Source organism: Lissotriton helveticus, chromosome 4_1 (assembly GCF_964261635.1).
Source record: "Lissotriton helveticus chromosome 4_1, aLisHel1.1, whole genome shotgun sequence".
Taxonomy (NCBI): Eukaryota; Metazoa; Chordata; class Amphibia; order Caudata; family Salamandridae; genus Lissotriton; species Lissotriton helveticus.
This window is the reverse complement of record NC_136063.1, coordinates 18,052,269-18,076,975: the sequence shown is the minus strand read 5'-3', so window position 1 is coordinate 18,076,975 and position 24,707 is coordinate 18,052,269.

Sequence of the window (24,707 nt, the reverse complement as noted above, 5' to 3'; positions counted from 1 at the left end):
GCATAGTCTGGCTGTAAGTGCTGGAACTTGTATAATACTTAGAGCTTGATTTAGCTAGTGGCATGACATTTCACCAATGATCTTCATTAGTCTATATCACTCTTCCATGCCCAGCTCTTCACCCCAAAATCAAGAGAATTTGCACTTCTGGCAGTTTTATAGCACACCATGGAGGCCTATAATATCAACCTTCTCATAGAGTGACTCCACAAAATCAGCTACTAATGCCTTCTCAAGGTGATTACATACAGGGAAATCTGATTTTGAAAAAAAGCCCCTCTCACAGGATTCTCTTTGGCATCAAACATATTCTCACATGGATGGCCCAGAACACAAACAGAGCCCCAACCCCAACCATCTAACGTGTATACTGATCAACACCCGCTCGGTCCACTGTCACGCCATCGAACTATGGAACCTACTCGACACCACAGCACCGGACATCGCCTTTCTCACAGAAACCTGGATGAACAACTCCTCTGCTCCTGACATCACCATTGATCACCCGTAAAGATCGCGCCAAGCAAACAGGAGGAGGCATCGCCATCGTCCATAAGAACACCATCCGCATTTCTACCAGCACCGACGATAACTTCGCGGGAGCCGAACACCTTCACTTCCAGATCCACACCGACCCCAAGACCACACTCAGAGGCACCCTCATCTACCGACCACCAGGACCCCGAGCACAATTCTGCGAAGACATCACTGATTTCATCACCCCTCACGCCCTCCCCTCCGAGGACTACATTCTTCTGGGAGACATCAACTTCCACCTAGAAAAGACTAATGACAGTAACACCACCACCCTGCTGGACAACCTCACCAACCTCGGACTCAAACAACTTGTCAACACCCCCACCCACTATGCAGGGCACAATCTTCACCTCCAGCAAGCATATCTCCTTCGACCACACCACAGCTCTCCAGTGGACAGACCACTGCTGCGTTCACTTCAGCTACAAAAAGACTACGACCCACAACGTTCCACAACCAATTCCACGCAGAAACTGGAACAAAATCACAATCGACCAACTCTTTACATCACTACAACAAAACCCCCCTGCTAAATCATCTGACCCAAACCTTGCAGCAACCAGCCTCACCCAATGGATCACCCACAGCGCTGACGAATTAGCACCCTTGAAAAAACAACAATCCAAACAAATTAACAAAAAAGCCCCTTGGTTTAATGAAGACCTCAAAAAATCCAAGAAGTTCTGCCTCTCCCTCGAGAAAGCCTGGAGAAAAGACCGAACCACCGACAACCAGGCAGCCTTCAAGAACGCTATCCGCAAACACCACCAACTGATTCGCTCCACCAAGAAATCTGCACTCAAAGACCGACTCGAGATCAACACCCAAAACAGCAAGGAACTATTCAACATCGTCAAAGAATTCACCAACCCTACCGCCGGCACGAACGATATCACCCCTTCACAAGACCTCTGCGACTCCTTAGCCTCATTCTTCCACAACAAAATAGCAGACATACACAACAGCTTCGCAAATGAAGCCGGAACCTAGCCCACCCCACCCACCTCCGAACTTAAACACCCCTCTAACAACCTCTGCGCCTGGGACCCAATCTCCACTGAAGAGACCATCCGCCTGATGAACTCCATCCACTCAGGATCACCAACTGACCCATGTCCCCACCACATTTTCAACAAAGCAGACTCCATTATCGCACCCCATCTCCGAGATGTCATCAACTGCTCCCTCAACTCCGCTACCTTCCCGGAAAGCTGGAAACACGCCGAACTCAGCGCCCTCCTGAAGAAACCCACAGCGGACCCCACTGAACTCAAGAACTACCGCCCCATCTCGCTCCTCCCTTTCCCTGCCAAAGTCATCGAGAAAGCCATCAACAGTCAGCTCGCCGCCTTCCTCGAATCCAACAAATCCCTTGACCCCTCACAATCTGGCTTCCGAGCCAAACACAGCACCGAGACCGCCCTCATCGCAGCAACAGACGACATTCGAACACTTATGGACAACGGAGAAACTGTCGCCCTCATCCTACTCGACCTCTCCGCAGCCTTCGACACTGTCTGCCATAACACTCTTACTCAACGCCTAAGCAACATCGGAATACAAGGAAAAGCACTGGACTGGATCATCTCATTCCTCGCCGGAAGAACCCAAAGAGTCCGCCTCCCCCCTTTTAGATCAGAGGCCACCGAAGTCATCTGCGGCGTTCCACAAGGATCTTCGCTCAGCCCCACCCTCTTCAACGTATACATGAGTCCCCTCGTCTCCATCGCACGCCAACACAACCTCAACATCATCTCCTACGCAGATGACACCCAGCTGATCCTCTCCCTCACCAATGACCCAAAGACTGCCAAAACCAACCTCCACAAAGGGATGAAAGAAGTAGCCGAATGGATGAAGGACAGCCGGCTAAAACTGAACTCGGACAAAACAGAAGTCCTCATCTTAGGCTCATCCCCCTCCGCCTGGGACGACACGTGGTGGCCACCGGCACTGGGAAATGCACCCAAACCAACGGACCACGCACGCAACCTGGGCTTCATCCTGGACTCCTCCCTCTCAATGACCAGACAAGTAAACGCCGTCTCCTCATCATGCTTCAACATACTACGCATGCTCAAAAAAATCTTCCATTGGATCCCCACTGAAACAAGAAAAACGGTCACCCACGCACTGGTTACCAGCTGACTGGACTACGGAAACACCCTCTACGCCGGAACAACGACCAAACTACAAAAGAAACTCCAACGCATTCAAAACGCCTCAGCCAGACTCATACTAGACCTCCCCCGCCGAGCTCACATCTCCGGACACCTGAAAGACCTCCACTGGCTCCCCGTCAACAAGAGAATAACATTTCGCCTCCTTACCCACGCACACAAAGCCCTCTACGACCTAGGGCCCGAATGCCTCAACACGCGTCTGTCCTTTTACAACCCCTCCCGCCAACTGCGATCATCGACTCAAGCCCTCGCCGCAATCCCACACATCCACAAATCAACAATGGGAGGAAGATCCTTCTCCTACCTAGCGGCCAAAACCTGGAACTCTCTCCCCACCCATCTCCGCCTCACTCAGAACCACCTCTCAGTACCTGGGAAAAGAAAGTGGCCCCCACACCACCCTTGTGGGTGGTCCTTTGGACTAGCCGATTCCACCGGCTTTGGGCTCGGCCAGGGCCCCCGAAATTAGAGTACCCATGTCCTGATGAAGCCTACATCATCTGGCTGAAACGCGACCGCGACTGCGTCAACACCTTTTTTGAATGGAGTCCCCTGTTATTACTTATAAAAAGATTTGATTTCTGTCTGTTATGCACCTATATATTAGAGATTGGGTTGATGTTCTAACCCCTTGGTGCTTCTCTTTTGGGACTACCATTTTTTGTGCACTCCATTGCAAGTTAAGAGGAGGCATCTATGTAAATTGGTGTATATATATGTTGAATTTAGGGTACAGATAAATGATTGCTTTGTACATGTTTTGTATATTTGTATATGATGTATATGTGATAATTTGTATATAGACTGTTGTTTGTTGTGCCTCCCTAGATGTCCGCTCATATTTGTGTATATAAATTAACCGACATATGTTTTCAATGTTCTATTTTTGAATCGCAAGATAATTAGGTGTTTCTTGCTTGAAAATTAAAAAATAATTGTGCTTTAGTCTGTTCTTGTACAGTGTTTTTCTTTCTGATCCATTAGTTTTATGGTCCATAGCCGAAACAAGGCTTAAACTTCACTTTATTTATTCTTTCAGGTGCTGTCCTTCTTCAAACCCCCGATAGTAAGGCAGTGACTTTCATTCAGCTCCTCTGGACAGACATTCAGTAAACATCAACACAAACCAGGTCATCAAGGTGCCCTTTCAACAATTTCTCTCCTAGACTACTTTTAGACGTTAACAGTTCCAAATTAGCTGTTGAACTCAATAAGCATCCTAATTCATGCATTAAGTGAGAAGTTAAGGCTGGAAGACCTTTATGGAGAAGTTAGTTTAGATACAACCAATGTGGGTATTGATCTTTAACACCATATCTTGTTTCTCTGCAGCTTTTGTCTTACATCTAAAGATAAAAATTGTGTCACCCATAGGAAAAACTCTAGCTCTCAATAGGGCCTGTAAGAAATAAAACGATGAAAGATGCTTCTTCAATTGGTGGACAAAGCAGACCATCAAGCAGTCCACAAGTGCAGACACTGTCCTTGTCCACACCAATTTGTTTTTGTGTTCTGCCTCTACAGAGTTACTGTTGTGGCCTTCATCCTGGTGATCATTCTCAGGAGGAAGTCAGGGTGATCTTGACAAAGAGGAATCTAAAGGATCTAAAACCTCCTGGTATTAGCTTCTCACCAACTTCTGAATGTCTTTGAGCAGCTGACAGTATAGACACTGTGGCCTTCGGGTGCTACCTGAAACATAGGCTAGAGAAGAAGTGAAAGCACAACTGTTGGAGAGTAGGGTCTTCTTCCTATGGTTACCCCCACTTTTTGCTGTGATTCTCTGGTTTTTCAACTTTAGTGTGGCTGTGGACCTTCCATTCAGACCCACAACCCAGCTGTTCTCTCTCTAAATTGATACCAGGTACTTTAGGTACATACCAGATTGGTTACTGGGTCACCCTTGTGAGCCCCTGTGTAGCGTACCATAGGTACTGAGGGCATAGGTGTACCTTAGGCCTACCAGGGGCTGCAGCATGTATTTTGCCACCCCTGGTTTGCCTCCCAAACTGACACCACATCTATATATACATATAGATACATATACACTTATAAGTCACTCCTATGGCAGGCCTTAACAATCCTGGAGGCAGAGTGATTGGTTTTATGTGAGAGGGTGCCCTAGCATGACCGGAGCCCCTTTGCAGCTTTCAAAACCATCTCCTTATAGCTGTTCTATGATATAGTCATACCATATACTCTTAACTGTATTATAATCCTTGCGGTTAATGCTAACTTTGGTTTGGCTTTATCAAAACATGTCATGTAAGGTGTCAAACACTTTGGAATACGACCCCCCCCACCAGTCCTGGTGGCGGGGGTAGCATTTCACCCTTCTAGAGGGAGAAAACATGTAGTTTCTGGTTTACCCGGTTAAAGTTAAACAGAGCCTCAGCATCACAAAATGGATGCTGCTGCCACAGACACGAGTCTGATCTCTTGTTGCTGGATGAAACTCCGGCAGGGGAGGCCTGGACAATATGTTTCCTGTCCAGGGAGGTGCCAGCACCTCCCCAGACAGACGTTTGTGTATTGGGGCAGGGAGGGCTGCATTCAGTGAATGCTTTCCAGACACTGACCGGGGCATACTAGGTGCTCCATGTATTTCCCAGTTCAAACTGGTTGCTAGGGCACTCGGCCCCAGCTCTGGCATGAAACTGGAAAAAGGGAAAGGGGTGTAACCACCCCCTTCCCTGGTCCACCCATAGGAGGGACCTTAAGGGTAGTCCAGCCCCTAAACTCAGTATAAGTATAGGAGCTGTGTCCCTAAGACTTTAGATTACCCTGGCCGAAATTTTTAAACAGAAATCCTGGACCTTTGACATTCCATTTTGACTGGAATATGGAAGACGTCTCCCTTGTGGTCAAGGTGTGACCACCCTGTTCAAACAGGCACCAACAGAAACTTTGCCGGTGACACAGGACATGGACTTCCATACTTCTCTGATGTTGCTTGATGTTTCCAGCAAAGCTGAGTCCCATGGCGGACACTAGAGACGTGGGACTGGACCTCCTGGACATCCTGCATTTTGCTAACTGCATCGACTCCCGAGGTAACTCGCAGTTGTGCATTGGGGTACAAGAAGCCCCAGACCCGAGCACCATTTTCACTGATACTCAGGCCTCCACACTCCACAAGTGTCCCGTGGGGCCCACTCTTGCATTTCAGATTGACGCATCTTCCCGGTTCCTAGTCCATTGGTTAGTGAGCCCCCCAAAGACTTTCTTTACATCTAATTTGCTTTCCTCGTTGCTCCAGGCTTTCTCCAACTTCCCTACAAAGGAGAAGTTCCTCAGACCTTGCTGGTCTGCACTGAAGCCAATCTCGACATCCTGCATGGGTTGCGTTTGCCAGGGCTTTTTGGGTCCAGTGTGGATACCGACACTGCAGTCAACTAGATCCTTTGTAGGACAGCTCCAATCCAGCTCCTGGTCATCGTCGACACCTCCTGGTCCTCGTGACAGAAGAGACAAACTTCCCATCTTCACCTGAAATTATCCAACATCTGGTGGCATCTTCCTATCGCCGCCGGGTCACTGGCAAGTGACCCAGACTCTGTCCCTTCTGCTTTCAGGTTCTACAGATCTTCGATCCAACCTTGGATCCACCCAGACACTTTTCCCCTGGTTGCCTGCAGCACTTCTTTGTGCTCTCCATTGAAAACGACGATGAAACCGGACATGAAAAGACACCTATGCACCCTGCTTCCATGGGTGAGGTAACACAAGTACTCCAGTGCTCTCTTGGGTCTTGACTCTCGAAGTGTCCTAGTTTAAAAGGGTTCCATCGTAGTCCATCGGGAAGTGTCTTTAAATCGTATATTTGTAACTTCTACGATCTCCATAGAAAGTCAATGGTAACCCGCGGCTGTGTTTAGACACTGCAAGCGTTTCCCGTGGGCCTCCTACTTCCTAACCTTTGGTTTTTTAGAGTAGCCCCAGCGATTCCACAGGTCCCAGGCCTGTTTTCTAATTCTCTCGTGGTTCTTATACCACTACTTTAGTATATGCTTGAAGAGGCCCCTAGGGCATAACGTATATTGTGCAACTTAACGTATATTAATTCAGTGACTTGTATTGTATTTTTACCTCTGACCTCATGAAGAGTGCAGAGGGGTTGTGCTTAGAATACATACATATATATTTGATATATACCTTGTGTGGTGTCCTTTCATTTGGTACTCAAGGGGTTATAATTGGTAAAACAACTTGCTTTATACGCTCTCTGATGACTGCTGGTCCATGCTACCACTAGGATAGCTTTCTATAAGGTTGACTTTACAAACCACCATCAATAAGGGTCGATTAGACTGGTGCAAGGTGCCCACTAGAACTAGTGGACATCACATGCCAGGCTAGCCTCTCACAACAACCTGCTGCACTACCACTTACCAATTTGTCTCTTCTCCACGAAATACCTGTCGCTCTAAGGAAAGGTGTGGTTTACATGGAGGCACTTAGCCCTACACCTGCTCATAGTTAACATGCCTTTGGTCTGTTCGCAAGCTTTCACACTCGCGGTGGGTTTGAGCGACATCCTGGGTGGGCAAAAAACTAGGACCTTGTTACCATGACTGAGTTATATTGAGCAGACCTTCTACTCACTGGGAATGCAAGAGCTCTTGGTAGACATTTCCATCATCACATCTTCCTTAAATAAAAACTTGAAGTCTCTTTATTTGGAAGATGAAGACATGAACTTGATCAATCAGCCAAATCCAAGGTACCTTAGTGACCGATTTATAGGGTTCAAACACGTTTTGGCTTTTGAGGTCTGAATGGATCAGATTGATCCTCCCTTCACCAAAGCATATTATATAAGGTTTAGATTGGGCACTCCCCCCTTCACTTCCTTTACCTCTGAATAAAAATGTAGTTTGAGGGGATTAGCCTCGGAAAAGCATGCAATGTGTGTGAGGAAACTTACTACCATCTATTGTTCTTCTGCCCCTTTTACATGAAGCAGGCAAATAATGGATTGTTCCCCTTCTACGCACATTAGCAGTCAGTCAGTATACGGTTGCCCTGAGAATCTGTAAAGCTGACACCACGGCCAATATTGTGTTTCTGATCGTCAAGTTCATAGAGAGAGTTTGGCTGATCTAGCGTAAAGTTACCTCATACTAATCCCCAGGGCTGAGATATTTTTTTTGTCACAAAACTATGTAGAATGCGTTGCATGTAGAGTGCTTTACTTAACGTATATGTGTTAATTTTAGCTGTGATTTAAAAAAAATTAAATCTTCCCTTTAATGGTGTTCATTACTATTTCTGTTCTTGTTTTTAAAATGTCATGGTAGTGTTCCTGCTGTCACTTAATTGAGGTGTACAATTTTGGTTTCTCCTTCGCAAACAACTTTGGTGTTGTTATTAAGTGTGCTCTTGATCTGTTTTTGTTTTGTATTTTTCTTTCTGAACCATTACTTTTATGGTCTGTAGGCGAAATAAAGAATAAACTGAGACTGGCTTCTTCAATTACTCTACTCTCTCAGGTGCCGTCCAACTTCACAGCACTGATAGTGAAGTAGGAACTTTTTTTATCTCGTCTGGACAGATATTCAATAATTATCAACACAAGCCAGGCCATCATGGTTACCTTTCAACAATTTTGCTCCTAAACTACTTTTAGGCATTAAATGTTCCAAATTAGCTGTTGAACTCAATAAGCATCATAATTCATGCTTTAAGTGAGACTCTAATGCTGGAATATGTTCATGACAATGACCTTTATGGACAAGTTAGTTTAGATATGACCAATGTGGGTGTTGACCTTTAACACCATATCTTCTTTCTCTGGAGCTTTTGGCTTACATCTAAAGATAAAAAGTCTGTCACCTACAGGAAAAAAGCTTCCAGCTCTCAATATGGCCTGTAAGATATACAATGATGAAAGAGTATTCTTTGTTTGGTGGCCAAAGTAGACCATCAAGCAGTCCACCAGTGCAGACACTGCCGCTGTCTGTACCAAATTGTTTTTTGTGTTCTGCCTCTACAGAGATACTGTTGTGGCCTTCATCCTGGTGAGCATTCTTAGGAAGAAGTCAGGGTGATCTTGCACAAGAGGAATCTAATGGATCTAAAACCTCCTCTGATATTAACTTCTCACCAGCTTCTGAATGTCTTTGAGTAGCTGTCAGTTTAGATACTGAGGCCTTCAGATGCTGCCTCGAAACAGAGGCTAGAGAAGTAAAGTAAAAACACAACCTGCTGAACTTTCATTTACCACTTAGTCGCTTCTCCATGCAACACCTGTCGCCCAAGGGACAGGTGGGGTTTATATTGAGCCACATAGCCCTACACCTGCTCATAGTCAACAGGAAAGTGGTGATTCAAGAACAATTGACACACTTATCTGTAACATCATTACTTTTCAATATTTGAAAAAGACCCCTACTGTTTGTCCATTGTGGTGCCTGCAATGGTGTGCTGCCTGAGATCTGGAACCCACCTGGGGCATGGAGCATGTGCTAACTGGTGAGTTCAAGACACACTCAATACATTGGCAGACAAACTATTTGCTTAAAACTCAAGGGTGCATTGCATCCTGGTTCTGGTGCATGGCTGATATATGGATGGGTTGTTGCTCACACTTCTCCCAGACATGGAGAATAGAATGGTTCAGGCCTAGTGAGATCCTCAAAGCACACCAACTTCTTCAGCAGTTAATGAAAAATAATTCCTTCTCTGGGAAAACATAAAGTTAAAAAATCTGTGCCTCCTGAGCTGAACCAAACATTTGTTTTATTTTCATACAATCTGGAGTGTTTAATGCTGTTGTTATTAGGGTGGGAGAATTTAGCCTCAACTTGGCCCCGCTTTTTTTAACAGAATCAGGCTTCTCCTGTCTTGGATTGTTTCAGTGCCTGCTGTAGACGAGACCCCCAATGGATATAAATGTAAAGATTATTTTAATACCCTGTCTGCGGATTCCTGCACAGTGCCTGGGGAAATTCAGTGCACTGGGGAGCATTACACCTGTGCCAGCTTCTCCAAGACAGGCTCCAGACCTGGTGAGATACACAGATCTTTGCCTTTATGAGTGATATCTTCCTCTGCACCAATCTTCTTTGTTGCTGGTCCTTTCAAACAAAATGCTTTTCACAATAATTAATTGCAATTATTTACATACAATCCAACAGAATTTCTTCTGCATGCACAGTTCTTGACAAAATGTATGAAGCATATTCCAACACTCCCCCACACACACACAAAATGCATTGTTCAGAACTGACAGAATTATTTCTGAATGATATCTGTATAATTTTATATCCCTTTACCCCGATAGTGAAAGCTGAAGAAAGACTGGATCAAGGTGCTCCTCATTTTATTTGCTAGTCAAATTTTAGACACAAAACAGAGAAGAGATGATCTAAAATTCTCAAAATCAATTTCCATCATGATTTTGAGGTCTCTTTTCCAGTACTGATAAACCTGGGAGAACGCCAACAAGGTTTCGCATTCCCAAGTTAGGTGTAACAATGAGAAACATCTTTTCCTTGTTTCTTCCTCCTCTTTCTATTTGTGCTGCACTCTGCACATAGAAAGAGGACTATGGGCCGGATGTATGACCATTTTTTTGAAATCACAAATGGGAAATTGGCCAGTTTGTGACCGCAAAAAATGGTGGTGGTATGAACAAATGCTATTTTGTGAGTCGATGACTCGCAATTTCGAGTCGCTATTTGGAAGGAGTATGCTAAGGGCGTCCTTCCTAAGAGCATGTCCAAAGAGTATGTACCATCATTTTGAGGTTGCAAAACCCTCACACTATGTGGTAAGCCACTCACAAATAGGAAGGGGCCCCAATGTTTAATTGTCAGGAGGAGCAATAACCGTGATAGGGGCAGCCCTGGCATGTACCTCTTCAGAACAGGGAATATGTCTGCCAGCAAGACCCTGCAGTTGATATGCTATGGGAGAGCTGTAAGGGCAGTGGACTCTCACGATAAAGTCCTCACCTAGTACAAACTATCACAGGGCTCAGAACAGATACTACTTAATGCAATAGAATGCCTGTTTGACATCTAGTGAAAGGGACAGGATGTCCTCCTGGGAGTACCTGGATAACCAGAGAAGATGACTCAGGGATCATAGGTGTTCATCTTCATTTGAATAAATCCCACCTGGAAATGATTGATCAGGGTGGATTTTAAGTGATCCTTAGTGTGATTTTATATTTTTAGTCAGTAATAAGATGTTGGCTAGTATCTTGATGTCAGAGTTCAGGATGGAGATCAGATGATAGCTGGTATAGAGCACAGGGCCCTTACCCGGTTTCTACAGATCAGTGATCACTGCACTATTGGACATATGCAAGAGAGACCCAGTGCCGGTAGCCTTCCAGGAAGTTCACAGGGAGATAGTCCATAGCTTCCTCCTTAAGCCACAGATAAAACCATCCTCCCAAGGCCCTTTGTTGTACATGATGGCCTGCAGGATTTCTATCTGGAGATCTGACCCTCTCAGCCCTTATCATTAAGGCATGGCAGTGCCAGGGAGTCTCTAAAGGTGTGTACCCTCTCTTCATTGTTATTGAATTCAGAGATGTACAGTTTTCTATAGTCTATTCTGAAGGAGTTGAGAATATTCTGTGGGAACCGGTCAAGTAGTCTGGGTACTCTCTAACATCTAGGATAGCCACAAGAGTTGGGGTCAAGAGTCTCTAAGCTGTCTCCCCTTGTTTGTAATGGAGGGTGATCAGTTTCCAGAACATGTACTATGACTGAGATGTACATATGGAGTTAAGCTCCATTTTGGCATTCTTTTGACATATGCTTATTTCCTATGTATGTGAGGAGGTGGATGTAATGCTCAGGAGACTCCCATTACTGCTCCCTAAGTTTGTTGTTGAGTGCAGCATCTCTCATTAGTTGACCCTGGATAGGGTCCTTACCTGCCCACAGAAGCTTGGCCGATTATACCAAAACATCATCTTCTTCAAGGTAAGTGGTACTATGAGAGCGGTGCTGAGGCACCAGGGTTTCCAGATGGGTTTCTGGAAGCTCCTATCAATAATTCGGCAAACAGGTGCATGAATGTTTATAACAATGTTTTTGATGCTACCCGTAGCAGGGTAGGCAGAGTACAAATGCAATATGGTCTGCTAGCCTTTTTACGCCGTACCCATACTGATTTTGAATTATTATGAGCTGACAACTTTAACATCCAGATTTCCCTTTATCAGCAACACATGTATGTGAATATAGCAATCAGGAAGAGACAGGCTTAGTTTATTTTTGCCATAATGAATATGGAGATGCATTGAACTCCATTATCTCTAAGCATGAATTAATTATTAATGTGTGGACGGTATAATTTACTGGAAGAAACAATTATTTATTGGTATCTGCCTTTAGTGTGGCATCCCTAGCATTGTACAGTCTGATTTAAGTAGGCCTGGGTTGAGTTGACAAAAAACGGCGGCGTGAACTGCTCTTTGTGCTGATCTTCCTGCCACTCGGATAGAAGTTTTACCTGAACCGTAACTTGAGCTCGCCAAATTACCGTTGCAAGCATGAGTGGGGAAAAAACGTTTTCATTACGAGGAGCGGAGTTTTCTAGACTTCAAGCTCGCAGAGTTTATGAAACTTTTTCGGCTGCCATTTTGTAACTGTAATCGCTCTAACCATTACACACATATAAAGGGGAAGAGTACATAAGCTACCCGGATGTGGACGCCCAGTGGACACGTGCAGCGGGCCCCCCGAAGGCACGCCTAAGGCGAACCTGTCTGCGCCCATCCGTGCTCGTCCCGTGCTCAGCAGCAGCTGTGCTGCCGGTTCCATGACAGGAATGGGAAGTATGCACTCATATACCAGAGGTGAGCTCCTGGAATTATTCCAATTGAGTAATAAATGTTCTGGGCCAATTCTGGGAGGCATTCAGAACGTGGGGTATTAGACATGTCCGACTGCAAACTGAGGCATACTTATATAAAAATCAAGCGTCTTTCAGACGAGGATTCTAGGGATAGCCATAAAGGACCCCAGGAGGGAATAAGGAGGGATAAGAGCAGCCCCAAGTTTAGAACCCCCCCGAGGATTATCATGTGCACTGTTAAATGCACGGTTACTGATTAAACATAAGTATGAATTTGGTCTTTTTGTTCACGTCAATAAACTTTATTCGGTTCACACATTAGACCATAAAAGTTACATATTTAAAAAAATTCTATTACATATCCAAGTTAAATTGAATCACAAGACGCGTTACATTACATTGAAACACAGACCCGAATGTACAGTACAAAGGTTCTACTGAGTATTTGATGAAAGGGGTATATAAGGGAAGGGCACATTGATTCCAGTGTAAAAAAGAATTTTAAAACTAATTTATCATACAGTGCATAGATTTTAAAACAGATTTATCATACAGTGCATATACCAAATCCTTTAAAAGTCCAAATATTTTCTAAACTTCATCGAGCATCTCAGAAAGCCTGCCACAAAAGGGATGCATTCTGGTTTTAACAGTAATAGCTAGTAGAGAGTAGTACAGAGTGGAGAAGTGTGGCTCAATGGTTAGAGCGGCAGACCCTGATGCAGAGGTCTAGCCCGGGGCCAGGGTTCCATTCCCCGCCTCGGTGGGTCTTGAGCTCAAAAATTCCACGGACCTGATAATTCTTGCCTCGGTGCCTATTCCAATCATGGAGTCCCACTCTGCAACTCTGGGTAATAGCTTGCTTAATCTCCACAACGGCCCCCACAACGCTAAGGATGCCTGGCCTCCACCTTGTGGGTGCCCAGGAGTGGACACCTCACAGGGAAAGCCAGGATGGGTTCCACAGCGGTATTCGTACAAGCGCCTTGAGACCCTTGCGGGTGAGTAGTGCGCTATACAAGTATCAATTTACATATTTCAGAACGGGGCATACCTGTTTAAAATGTAACTTTTTTAAAAGAGGTTTTAAATAAAAGTTCCTAGGGGTTTCATAGAACTTACAGACAAACACAAAGTGCAGCAGATCTTGTGGAGACATATTGTCGCAGCCACAAGGTGCTAACATTTTCCCTTTGTGACACCCTCTAGGAACAGCAAATAAAAGGTGGAAATAATCCAATCTAAACCTGAATAACAGAAAACGCTCATAAGAGGGTACCGACCATTGTAGATATGGTTCCAGCTCCAGAGAGGCCTTGAGTAATATGTGCTTATGTACACTAATCTTTAGCAATTCTTTCTCCTGTCTTTCCATTTTTTCGCGTAACAAAAATGAGCTTTTAACGAGATCCACATCTTCCTTGGTAATACAATCAGGTGTTAAAACAATTCAGGACATCCCAACTCTCTAAAACACCCCTGTAAGTATTTAAGCCAAGGAATAAAAAGCATATAGTCCAGGCTCAGAATCTCTTTTAGGATTTTATGTGTGATATCAAGAAGTTTGTTTAGCCAAAATTTGAGCCAGAAAATTAAAGGGCGCATAGCCAAGGTGTCACTGATATATGGGGTGCCTGTTTCTTCGTGAACCGTAGGTCTTTTTGTTCATTTTAATGACCTGGAACTCATTTTTGTCACGGAAACCTGGGCTTATAAATCCTCAGACCCAGATCTGTCGATAGCTATCCCACCGGGGTTTGCAATAGCTACGAAGGACCGTGTCTGCAGAACTGGAGGAGGGCTGGCAATAATTTACAGAGATCTCCTACCAGCATCTTTTAAAGTAATCCCTACAGACACACATGCCGAGGGGGAAACATCCTTTAGAACGGAACCGTTACAACGCAGTACCGTTACAACGCAAGATTTACAACAAAAGTTGTTACAACGACTTTCGATGGAGGGCGCTCTAGGATAGGGGATAGTTTAATTTACTATCCAACACCTTCCCTACTATCCACGGGGACTGGAGTTGGAATAGTAAATTAAACTATTAACTATCCAGCGCCCCACAACGCAAGTCGCTGTAACAACTTGCGTTGTTAAACCTGCGTCGTAAAGGTACGCGTTGTAACGGTACGCGTTGTACCGTCATACATCCTGCCGAGGTGTTCTCTTTTAAGATAGCAGCCAGTCATGTATTTTCGTTTAATGGACTGCTAGTGAACAGGCCTCCAGGTTCTAGAAATCATTTTACCCAAACCATGGGACAGCTCTTGGAATTTAAAGTACATTTTTAAAACTTCACCATTTTAGGTGATTTTAATTTCATTGAGATATTACGTCTGACAAAGATTCTCAGGCATTGATGGACTTAGTGACAGATGCAGGTCTATAGCAGATTGTAGTAGGATCTACTCATACTGCTGGCCATCTCTTGGATGCCGGTTTTTCAGATTGTCCTTTGCTGAAATTCAATAGTAACTTGCAACTACCATGGTCAGACCATTCAGCAGTAATGCTAACCCTTGACCTGCCGTTTTTAACAGGCTCTAAGCATGGTCAAGAAAGCAGCCATAAAAGCTACTTGTGGCAGCGGTTTGCCAAAGTCGCTTTTACTGATCAATTGAATCAGAGAAAACCCTGCCTTTCAACAGATCCAGAAGTAGCCTCCTTACAATACCATAAGTGGATTTGAGCAGCAGCTCGTATTACCATTCCTAGAGAGCTCGGAAATCTAGCAGGACTGCTCCTACTGAATGTTGGTTCTCAGAACAACTAAGATCATTAAGAAGACTCTGCCTTAGTCAATAAAGATGATGGCTCCCAGGAGAGAAGACAGATACAAGTCAAGATTAGCACAATATCAAGAGTTGATTAAAAATACTAAAATCAGATAATATTCAGAAAGAATAGAAGCGGCACAGAACAACTCCAAGGAGCTGTTTGCAACAATTTTGAAACTTTGCCATTTGCAAGAGACTAGTCAAAGCACAACAGATCAAGCTTTTTGTGACTATCTGGCTTCATATGTTTGCGATAAAGTCTCTTCCATCTATAACACCTTCAGGGCACATTCGTTCAACACACTAATGGTTCAGGCTCCACCAACTGATATTGAAAATCTACTCTTAGGTTTCTTCATCTCGACCCATGAACGCTCTCCACTCAGTCTTTTAAATTTTACAATAATGTCTTATGAATACATCGCAAAGATTCTGGTAGCAACTAAGTCAGGATCTCTGCTGGATCCTTGTCCTCTGAGTGTAACAAATTTGTTAGTTGAGACAATAGCCTTCCCTCTTATGGAGGCTCTAAACACCGCCATTGAAACTGCAACTTATCCCCGTGTTATGGAAAAAGACATCTAGGTTACCTTTATTAAAAAATCCCAACTAAAACTGATGTAGGAAACTATCAACCCATCTCCCGCCTACCTCTAACAGCTAAGATTCTTGAAAAACACATGAATCAGGAACTAGGTACCTTTAGTGATCGAAATCAGGTCTTAGATCCCACCCAGTACAAATTTTAGATGCCAACATAGTATTGAACTGGCTGAACAATAATGGGGGTGCACAACTTAAAAAGTCCAGTAGACCAAAGATGTATGGAAAAAGTCACTTCTTTATTGAATCAAAATTGTTTAAAATTTTTAAAACCATTTGCGTCAAAATCTCAGCCAATGAGTTTCGCTCCCGTCATGAGAGCTTCCTCAGGGCACAAAAATATATCAGCATTCAATACGTTTTACAAGACGAGAAAATATGAGTTGAAATTGCAATTTCAGTCCTAGAATACGTGGTTGATAGTGAAAAGGCCAGTCGTAGTTCACAAGATCCACAAAAAACCATGTCCGCAGTCAACGTGTTTCACTCCCGTCATGAGAGCTTACTCAGGGCTGAAACCAAAGGTAGATATACAAATATATAAATAACAGATAAAACAACATGTGTGATAAAGACAATATTACAATTAAACATTTAGATGGCACAAGAACAACAAAACAACAGAAAAAGAAGTCTAAAAACATGGTGGACTTTAAGTTTGCCATGGATTTGACTCCATGGAAATCTAAGCGAACATTAGAGTTTGTACATTTGAGTCCCACTCAACAGCACAAATGAGGGCTCTGTCTACTGAAAATGTAAAGTCTGCCTGTCTCTAGGTAAAACAGGGGGCTCAAGGGTTTGGCACAGCACACTTTGATTCAATAAAGAAGTGACTTTTTCCATATATATTTGGCCTACTGGACTTTTTAAGTTCTGCACCTCCATCATTGTTCAACTATCTTCTGATCTGGAGCACAGTCACGTCATCCAACAGCTGACGTAGGGGTTGTTTGCATGACTGTTTTGAAATATTTATCGGAACTGTTGAGAGGTGCGGCATCAAGGGCCCGCTGTTGTTTCATAGTACTGAACTGGCCTTGCTTACCACTACTGAAGAAATTAGACTGGCAGTTGACAAAGGAGGATCAGCAGCACTGATACAGCTAGATCTGTCAGCTGCCTCTGACACAGTAGACCACGGCACTCTAATATATTGGCTTCAAGAGGCAGGAGTTGGTGTTTTGGCCCTAGCAATCCTTAAGTAATTTCTTCATGGCAGGGAAACATTTGTTGAAATAGGAGGTTTAAAATCAAAATGTTTTAGGCTCCCATGTGGGGTGCCCCAGGGCTCATCCCTGAGCCCTACCCTTTTCAGCATTTATGTTGATCCCCTGGCTCGTATGATCAAAAATGATTTTGAATTTGTATCGTATGCAGACGACACACAGATTATCACACAAATCTCAAGCAAAAAAACATGATACTGCCTTGAAGTATAAGGAGTGCATGAGAAGTGTCAGTGAATGGATGGCTGAAACCTGCCTTTAGTTAAACTCAAATAAAACAGAGGTTTTTACTTTTCGGCAGGGATACATTTTGATCCTCAGACTGTTGGCCACTAGAATTGGGAACTGTCCCCTTCCCAGTCACCAAGGCTAAAAACCTTGAAGTCATTATGGATTACACCCTATCCTTCTGCCAGCATGTTAAAACGCTTACTGTATCTATCTATTACACTTTGAAACTCCTGAGGAAAGTGCTCCCTTTTATACAAACAAATCTACAGAAAACGGTGGTGTCAGCCTTAGTGTTATCAAAACTCGATTACTGCAATGGGCTTTTGGTCAGAGTAAATAAATCGGTTGTAGCAAAGTTACAGGTACTTCAGAACTCCGCTGCGAGACTCCTCAAGATGGTGGAATAAGCTACCATTTTATTTGAGGAATGCTTCTGAGCTGATGTCCTTTACGAAGGGACTTAAGACATGGCTCTTTACTCTGTAACCCTGCACAAGGACTGGAAATATGACATCTAGTGTACGCTGTGTGCCTATTCTTCAAGCACCTAGACGCCCACGGGTAGTAGTGCACTATATAAATACTTAAATAAATAAAATAAATAAATGAAAATGTATCCAACAAAGTTTGCTTTGACTAACTGTACAAATGCTCGCCCACTTTACAAAGTGGGACCTTGTGGGACCTTGTGTGCTTCCTTCTTTATTCCCACTATGAAGGCCATCGGTGACCACTCTCAGGAGACTCCCAACCATCTAACCAGTGTCTTTCAGTGGGACTCCAGGTGCTCCCAGCCTTTCCTGCCTTGCTTCTATTTCTTGGCCTTAGAAGTGAACACCTCTTTGAATATAAGATCATGGAAAAGATATGCCACATTGTGTTGATGATGTCAAAACAGAAGAATACAGAGTTATGAGTTCATATGGTCAAGTTGAATATTCTCTGTAATCTGCATTATGTTTTAGCAGATCCCATAGCAAAAACATATATTTTATACTTTACATTGAATGAATTCATAAACTTTAGTTTATACTACTGCATCTACTATGGCTCTGTGTTTTTATGGATAGCTAATGATTGAGGGTTTAATGGGAGAAGTGTTGCAAAACAGACTGGATGTAACATCACTGCTATGAATGATTTAGAATGAAAGCCCAGAGTCTTATATATCAGAGCTCTCATGGAACCCTCATTGACCTCGAACCATGGTGGATGCCATGACTGCCATCACCGTGAAGTCCAATGGAGGACCGGTGGCACCAAAGTGAAGTTCAAGACTTTCTCTCAAGAAAATAGTGGACTTTAGGTTTGCCATGGATTTGACTCTATTGAATTCTAAGCAATCATTAGAGTTTGTACATGTGAGTCCCACTCAACACCACGAATGAGGGCTCTGTCTACTAAAAATGTAAAGTCTGTCTGCCTCTAGAAAAAAGCGGGAGATCAAGGGTTTGGCACAGCACACTTTCCACAAATGTCTAAGTCAGTCCCTGTGTTTCAATGAGTTGCCTGATGTTTCTCTATCTTCCATGCTGTTTTATCTCAACCTTTTGCGTGGCCATTTGGTTTCTGCAGAAATATTGGGGCATATTATAAAGCACGGCGTTAACATTATCGCCTCTTTAGCGGGAAAAACTGCTCCTAAAGCGGCGATAATGGGCTTGTTAATACGCTGTAGAGAATTCCCATGGAAGCCCATGTTCATACCAGAACATAGGCTTCTCTGGGAATTCTCAAGGGTGTATTATCAAGCCCATTATCACCGCTTTAGTGGCAGTTTTCTGTCACTAAAGCGGCGATATTTTAAAGGCTGTTTCTTGATAATATGCCCCATCGTTATTCCATGTTGAGATATCACTGATTGAAAAATATAATATCACCCATCTCTCAACCCCAAATATATTCAGTCCTTTAGATTTACTGGTGTGTTCCTGAATTTTATGTTTTTCAACTATTAAATGGTTCATGAGCCTGGGTATGCCACCTACTTGTTACATGAACTAGTCAAGTTGAGTCCATTTCTTGTCTAATTCTATGACCGCAAGAATTCTAAAACTATTGCAGTAACCCCTAAGATATACCGACTCTTTCTCTGATACTTTGGTACATGTGCACATAACAAATTAGACAACTGGGACACACTCTCAAACTATTAATGACGGCTTAGATCCAAAAAAACACCTAGGGCACATTCCATGTGGCACCGCATGTTAAAACAATATGATTTCCGGTAATAATGCTACTCAGGAATACTGCACCCAAAAATATCAGTGACCTTTCTGATCACAAATGCTTATATCAGGTGGCATTTGTGAACAATAAAGTCCCCAGTATATGTGTAACATTTGGCAAATGGCCAGAGAATAGCGGAAACCCATGTGACATTCCAAAATCTGGGCTATGATAAACCATGATGGTTGGTAGATGAGGTGTTAATGCCACCTTGTCATGGATGTACACAAACTGATATTCAACCCCCAATTTTATCAACACTTGCAAGGAGACACATAAGTAAATAAAAGGACTTGATGCCATAGGGCATGCAATCATAAGTGATATGCTATTTTGTTTTCCACCTTTTGGTGGATGCCATTTTATTTGTGATCAATCTTATTTTTCCATTATTACAACCTAATGCCCATAAATACTTATTCCTTTTTAAAAAGTAACATTGATGTCTGGACATTTAAGTTATTTTAAGAGTCATCTGTAGCTGAATTAATAATGATACAGCAGGTGAACAGCCTTTACAATAAAACTTTTACAACGCACTACCATTACGACACATCTTTTACAACGCAAACCATTACAACGCATTGCGCTGGGGGGCGCTCTAGGATAGGGAATAGGTTTAATGTACTATCCAACACCTTCCCTACTATCTACGGGGACTGGAGTTGGAATAGTAAATTAAACTATTCACTATTCAGCGCCCAAAAGCACTATGCGTTGTAATGGTATGCGTTGTAAAACTTGCGATGTAAAGGTAGGCGTTGTAAAAGTATGCGTTGTAATGTCATACATCCGATACAGCACGGTACAAGAGTAAAAATTCACAGCTCAATTTAGTACAGGTCATGTCAAAAGTTATATTCATGTCTTCATACATGAGAAACACCCATCACTTAAAAGTTACACTGATGTTCACACACATCAAACATTTAACACTTTGTGAATTGTTGTTTTTAAGGCAGTGGAACAAGTACTTAATATTCTGTATAGTCTACCTGCATAGTGTTGTCAATGGATGACATCTGCAGCGTTGCCTGATATTCAAGTAACATAGAGGAATAGTCAACATGGCTGAAGTTTGAGACAAGAGGTGGGACACTAATGATCCCCACCAAGTCTGTTATTGATGCAGGGATGAGTCGGCCTGCTAACCAGGAACAGGCTATGGAATGAAGGGATTAGACAGAGGTCTGCAGGGAGTAGAACCTTTGGAACCAAAGAATACTATCAGCCTGATTCATCAAGCTAAATTGCACTTGCAAAGGGCAAGATTCTCAGAATCTTGCCTTTTGCGAGTGCAATTTTTGCATTTGGGATTCATCATCCCAAATGCAAAATTCGCTATTAAAGAATTTGCACATTTGCGAAGATTTGCATTTAAGGAATCTCTATTTGAGATTCCTTAAATGCAATTCATGAATCATTTTAAAAATGCGAAATTGCAATTTTGGGCCGCTATTTACCGAGAGGTCAGACCTCGTGGTAAATAGCAAAAACTTAGAAAAATGCATTTAAATGCATTTTTCTAAGTTGCATGCACACACTCATGTCCTTTGGACATGTGTGTGCGCAACACCAATGTAGATTACATTTCAGGGGTGCTACAGGGTGTCCTTTGGACATCCCTACACCCTTGAAATTGCATCCTTATTTGCGATTAGCTAATTGCTAATCGCAAATAAGGAATAACTCCCCATGCATTCCTATGGGCCAAAGGCCCATAGGAATGCATGGGGAGTTATTCCTTATTTGCGATTAGCAATTTGCTAATCGCAAATAAGGAACATGTAGGAATCGCAATATTTTTTGCTATTCCTACATGAATCCCGTTTTGCAAGTCCTTAATAGCGATTCCTTATGAATCGCTATTAGGGGCTCGTAAAACGTGAGATTGATGAATCAGGCTGTATATACTTTATACATGAGTTGCGCAAGAGGATAGTCCGAAAGGAATGGCTAATTTGAGTATCATACACTGCAGGCATCAAAATAAACCAATCAATTCTTGTACTTGCAAACAATTCCAACTCATTTGAGTAGTATTATCATAAACTCTTTCACTACTGTTATGCCGTCTTCAGTAAAAGTTAGTGTATGGCAACACCTGGTGAGAACAATTGATTGATAGATCATCTCCAGAGCACCTTCTTTTCAACTTTCATCTTGAGACAGTTCTATGACTCATTCATTGCTGCAATGATTGAATCCACCCACCTTCCGTCGATCTATTGGTTTTTCAGAATGCTCGTGGTTGAGAAGCATTTATCTTCATCTTCTTCTTCATCTTCATTTTTACCTTTTAGTCCTTTTTCTTCATTGTCCAAGGTTTTGCATCCATACAGTATCACGGAACATACACGGAACATGCCATTGCTTGTACAATTCTAATCTTTTTTCTTGTAGATAAATCAGTTCAGTTCAGTAGAATGTCTATGCTAAGGTCCAGATGATGGCTACATAGTGCACTGCCACACCAGTGGTCCAATCACCCTGTTACCAGTTAAGCTGTTGGACCGCCAACAAGGCAGCTGCTCCCGCGTCTGAGGACTGTAATATGCTGGTGGTGCCGACAAGCAAATTATAAGTTTACGAACCACCACGGTTTTTATGGCGGTGAGCCCACCATGAAAAGTGTGGCGATGAGGAAACTAAGGAGGCCTCCAAGGGGGCACATGGTGTGTCCACCAGTCTCTATGCATTCTGTATTCCTGCATGGCATGGACTGCATAATCTATGCCTTGCAGGAACGTGCTTTGGAGTTATCAGTGCAGTGCCTTTCTAAGGCTCACCGCCTGGGACAGCCAAAGCACCGCCTGCCAGACCAGGAGAAAACTCCTAATTTGGCAGGTGGTCTGTGGACGGCTTTGACGGTGTAGCACTGGGGCGCTGACGTGATAACCAGCTGCTAGACTACCAAAATCATAATCAAGTCCTAAGTTTTGCAGCATTGCTCTGTATAGTAACAAACAGTGACACATAACTTGACTGCTTGAATCTTGATGGCTGATCGCAACTGTCAGAAGGTGTCCTCCACTTCAAGGTCTGCAACCTCACCTTTAAGCTTATTTTTTGCCCTCGTTGTCATCTCAGGTATTCTCAGAGAATTGTGCCATTAGCATACTGAATAATATTTATTCTCTGAACATTAAATTGTTTTTCAGACTAGCTTCTCTCATTCAATCAATCAATCAATCAGGGATTTGTAAAGTGTTCCACTCACCCGTGAGGGTCTCAAGGCGCTGGGGTGGGAGTGTGCAGCTCTGATTCAGCCAAAGAGCCAGGTCTTGAGGCTCTTCCTGAAGGTGTGCAGGGTGGGGGAATGTCTGATGTTGAGCTGGAGCTTGTTCTGGGTTTTTGCCACAATGTAGGCGCACTGGCTCTGCAGATGCGTGGGGTTTCGGCGAGGGCGGGGTCAGCGGAGAAGAGGTTTCTCTTGGGTACGTGGAAGGAGACTCTTTTGTTGAGGTATTGGAGTCCGGTGTTATGGTGGGGTTTGTAGGCATGAGTGAGTATCTTGAAAGTTACTCTCTTCTCAACAGGGAGACAGTGGTGGTCTCGTAAGTGCTGGTTGACGTTGTCATGTTGTAAGGTGGCATGGACAAGTCTGGAGGCTGTGTTCTAGGTAGTCTGGAGTTTTCAGAGCAGGAATTTGTTGATTCTGGCATACAGGGAGTTTTTGTAGTCCAATCTGCTGGTTATGAGTGCGTGGGTGACTGTTTTCCTGGATTCGGGAGATCCATTTTGAAGTCTTGCGGAGGATGCAGAAGGTGTCAAAGCACATGGAGGAGACGGAGTTGATCTGTCAGGTCATGCTGAGGGAGGAGTCAAGTATGATGCTGAGGTTGCAGGTATGATCCTTGGGTATGGGGTTGCTGAGGGTGGTAGGCCACCAGGTGCTGTCCCATGCTGAGGATGTGGGTCCAAGGATGAGGACTTCTGTCTTGTCTGAGTTGAGCTTGTGGCAGCTGCTGGCCATCCAGGAAGACAAGTCTTTGATTCCTTCCTAGAAGCTGAGCCTAGTGGTGTTGGGTTCCTTCATGAGGAAGAGGGTGAGCTGGTTGTCATCAGCATAGGATTCTATGCTGAGTCCATGCTGTCTGACGATGGCAACGATGGGGACCATGCCGATGTTGATGAGGGTCGGACTGAGCTATGATCCTTGGGGTACTCTGCATCTGATCTCTGTGGGTTCGGAGAGGAAATGCAGGATTCTGATTCTTTGGGTTTGGTCAGTGAGGAAAGAGCTGATCCGGTCAAGGGCTGTTCCCTGTATTCTGGCCTTGTGGAGTTTGGCGGTGAGGGTGCGGTGGGAGACGGTGTTGAAGGCTGCAGAGAGGTCCAGTAGGATGTGGGCCACCATGTGGCCGTGTTTGAAGAGAGTGCGGATATCATCTGTGGCGGCAATGAGGGCAGCCTCAGTGTTGTGGCTGCTGCAGAATCCGGATTGGGAAGAGTCAAGGATGGAGTTGGCTTTGATGAAGTTTGTGAGCTGGATATTGATGATCTTCTCTTTGACTTTGGCCATTTTTGAGGTCCATTGGGTCTGCAGAAGGCTTCTTGAGGAGGGGCTTGACTTCTGCACATTTCCCGTCATTGGGGAATGTGCGGGATTTGAAGGTGGCGTTGATGATGCATCATAGCTTGGGAGCTAAGGCAGCGGCGGCTCTATGGAAGATGGGCGGCAGGTATGGGTTTGAGAGGGCTCCTGAGTGAATGCTCTTCATGGTCATAGCAGTGTATTCAGTGGTGAGCGGGGTCCAAGCTGAGATGGTAGGTTGGCTGGCGTTGCTGGAGGTGGGAGTGGTTTTGGTGTCTGATGTCTGTTCAGTGAAGTTGTGGTAGAGGGACTTGATCTTGAGATGGAGGTGGGGCTGAGTTTGATGCAGTGGTCCTGGGAAGGTTTGACACCTGAGGCTTTGCTGGGGGGTTTGGTGAATTGCTGTATGTTGCTGAAGAGTTCCTTTGTGTTGCTGGAGTTGGTGATGGTTTTTTTCCTGGATAAAGGACCTTTTGATGGACCTGATGTGGTGGTGGTATTATGTCATGGCAGTCTTATAGGTGGTCCGAGCTTCCGAGGTTCTGCTGTT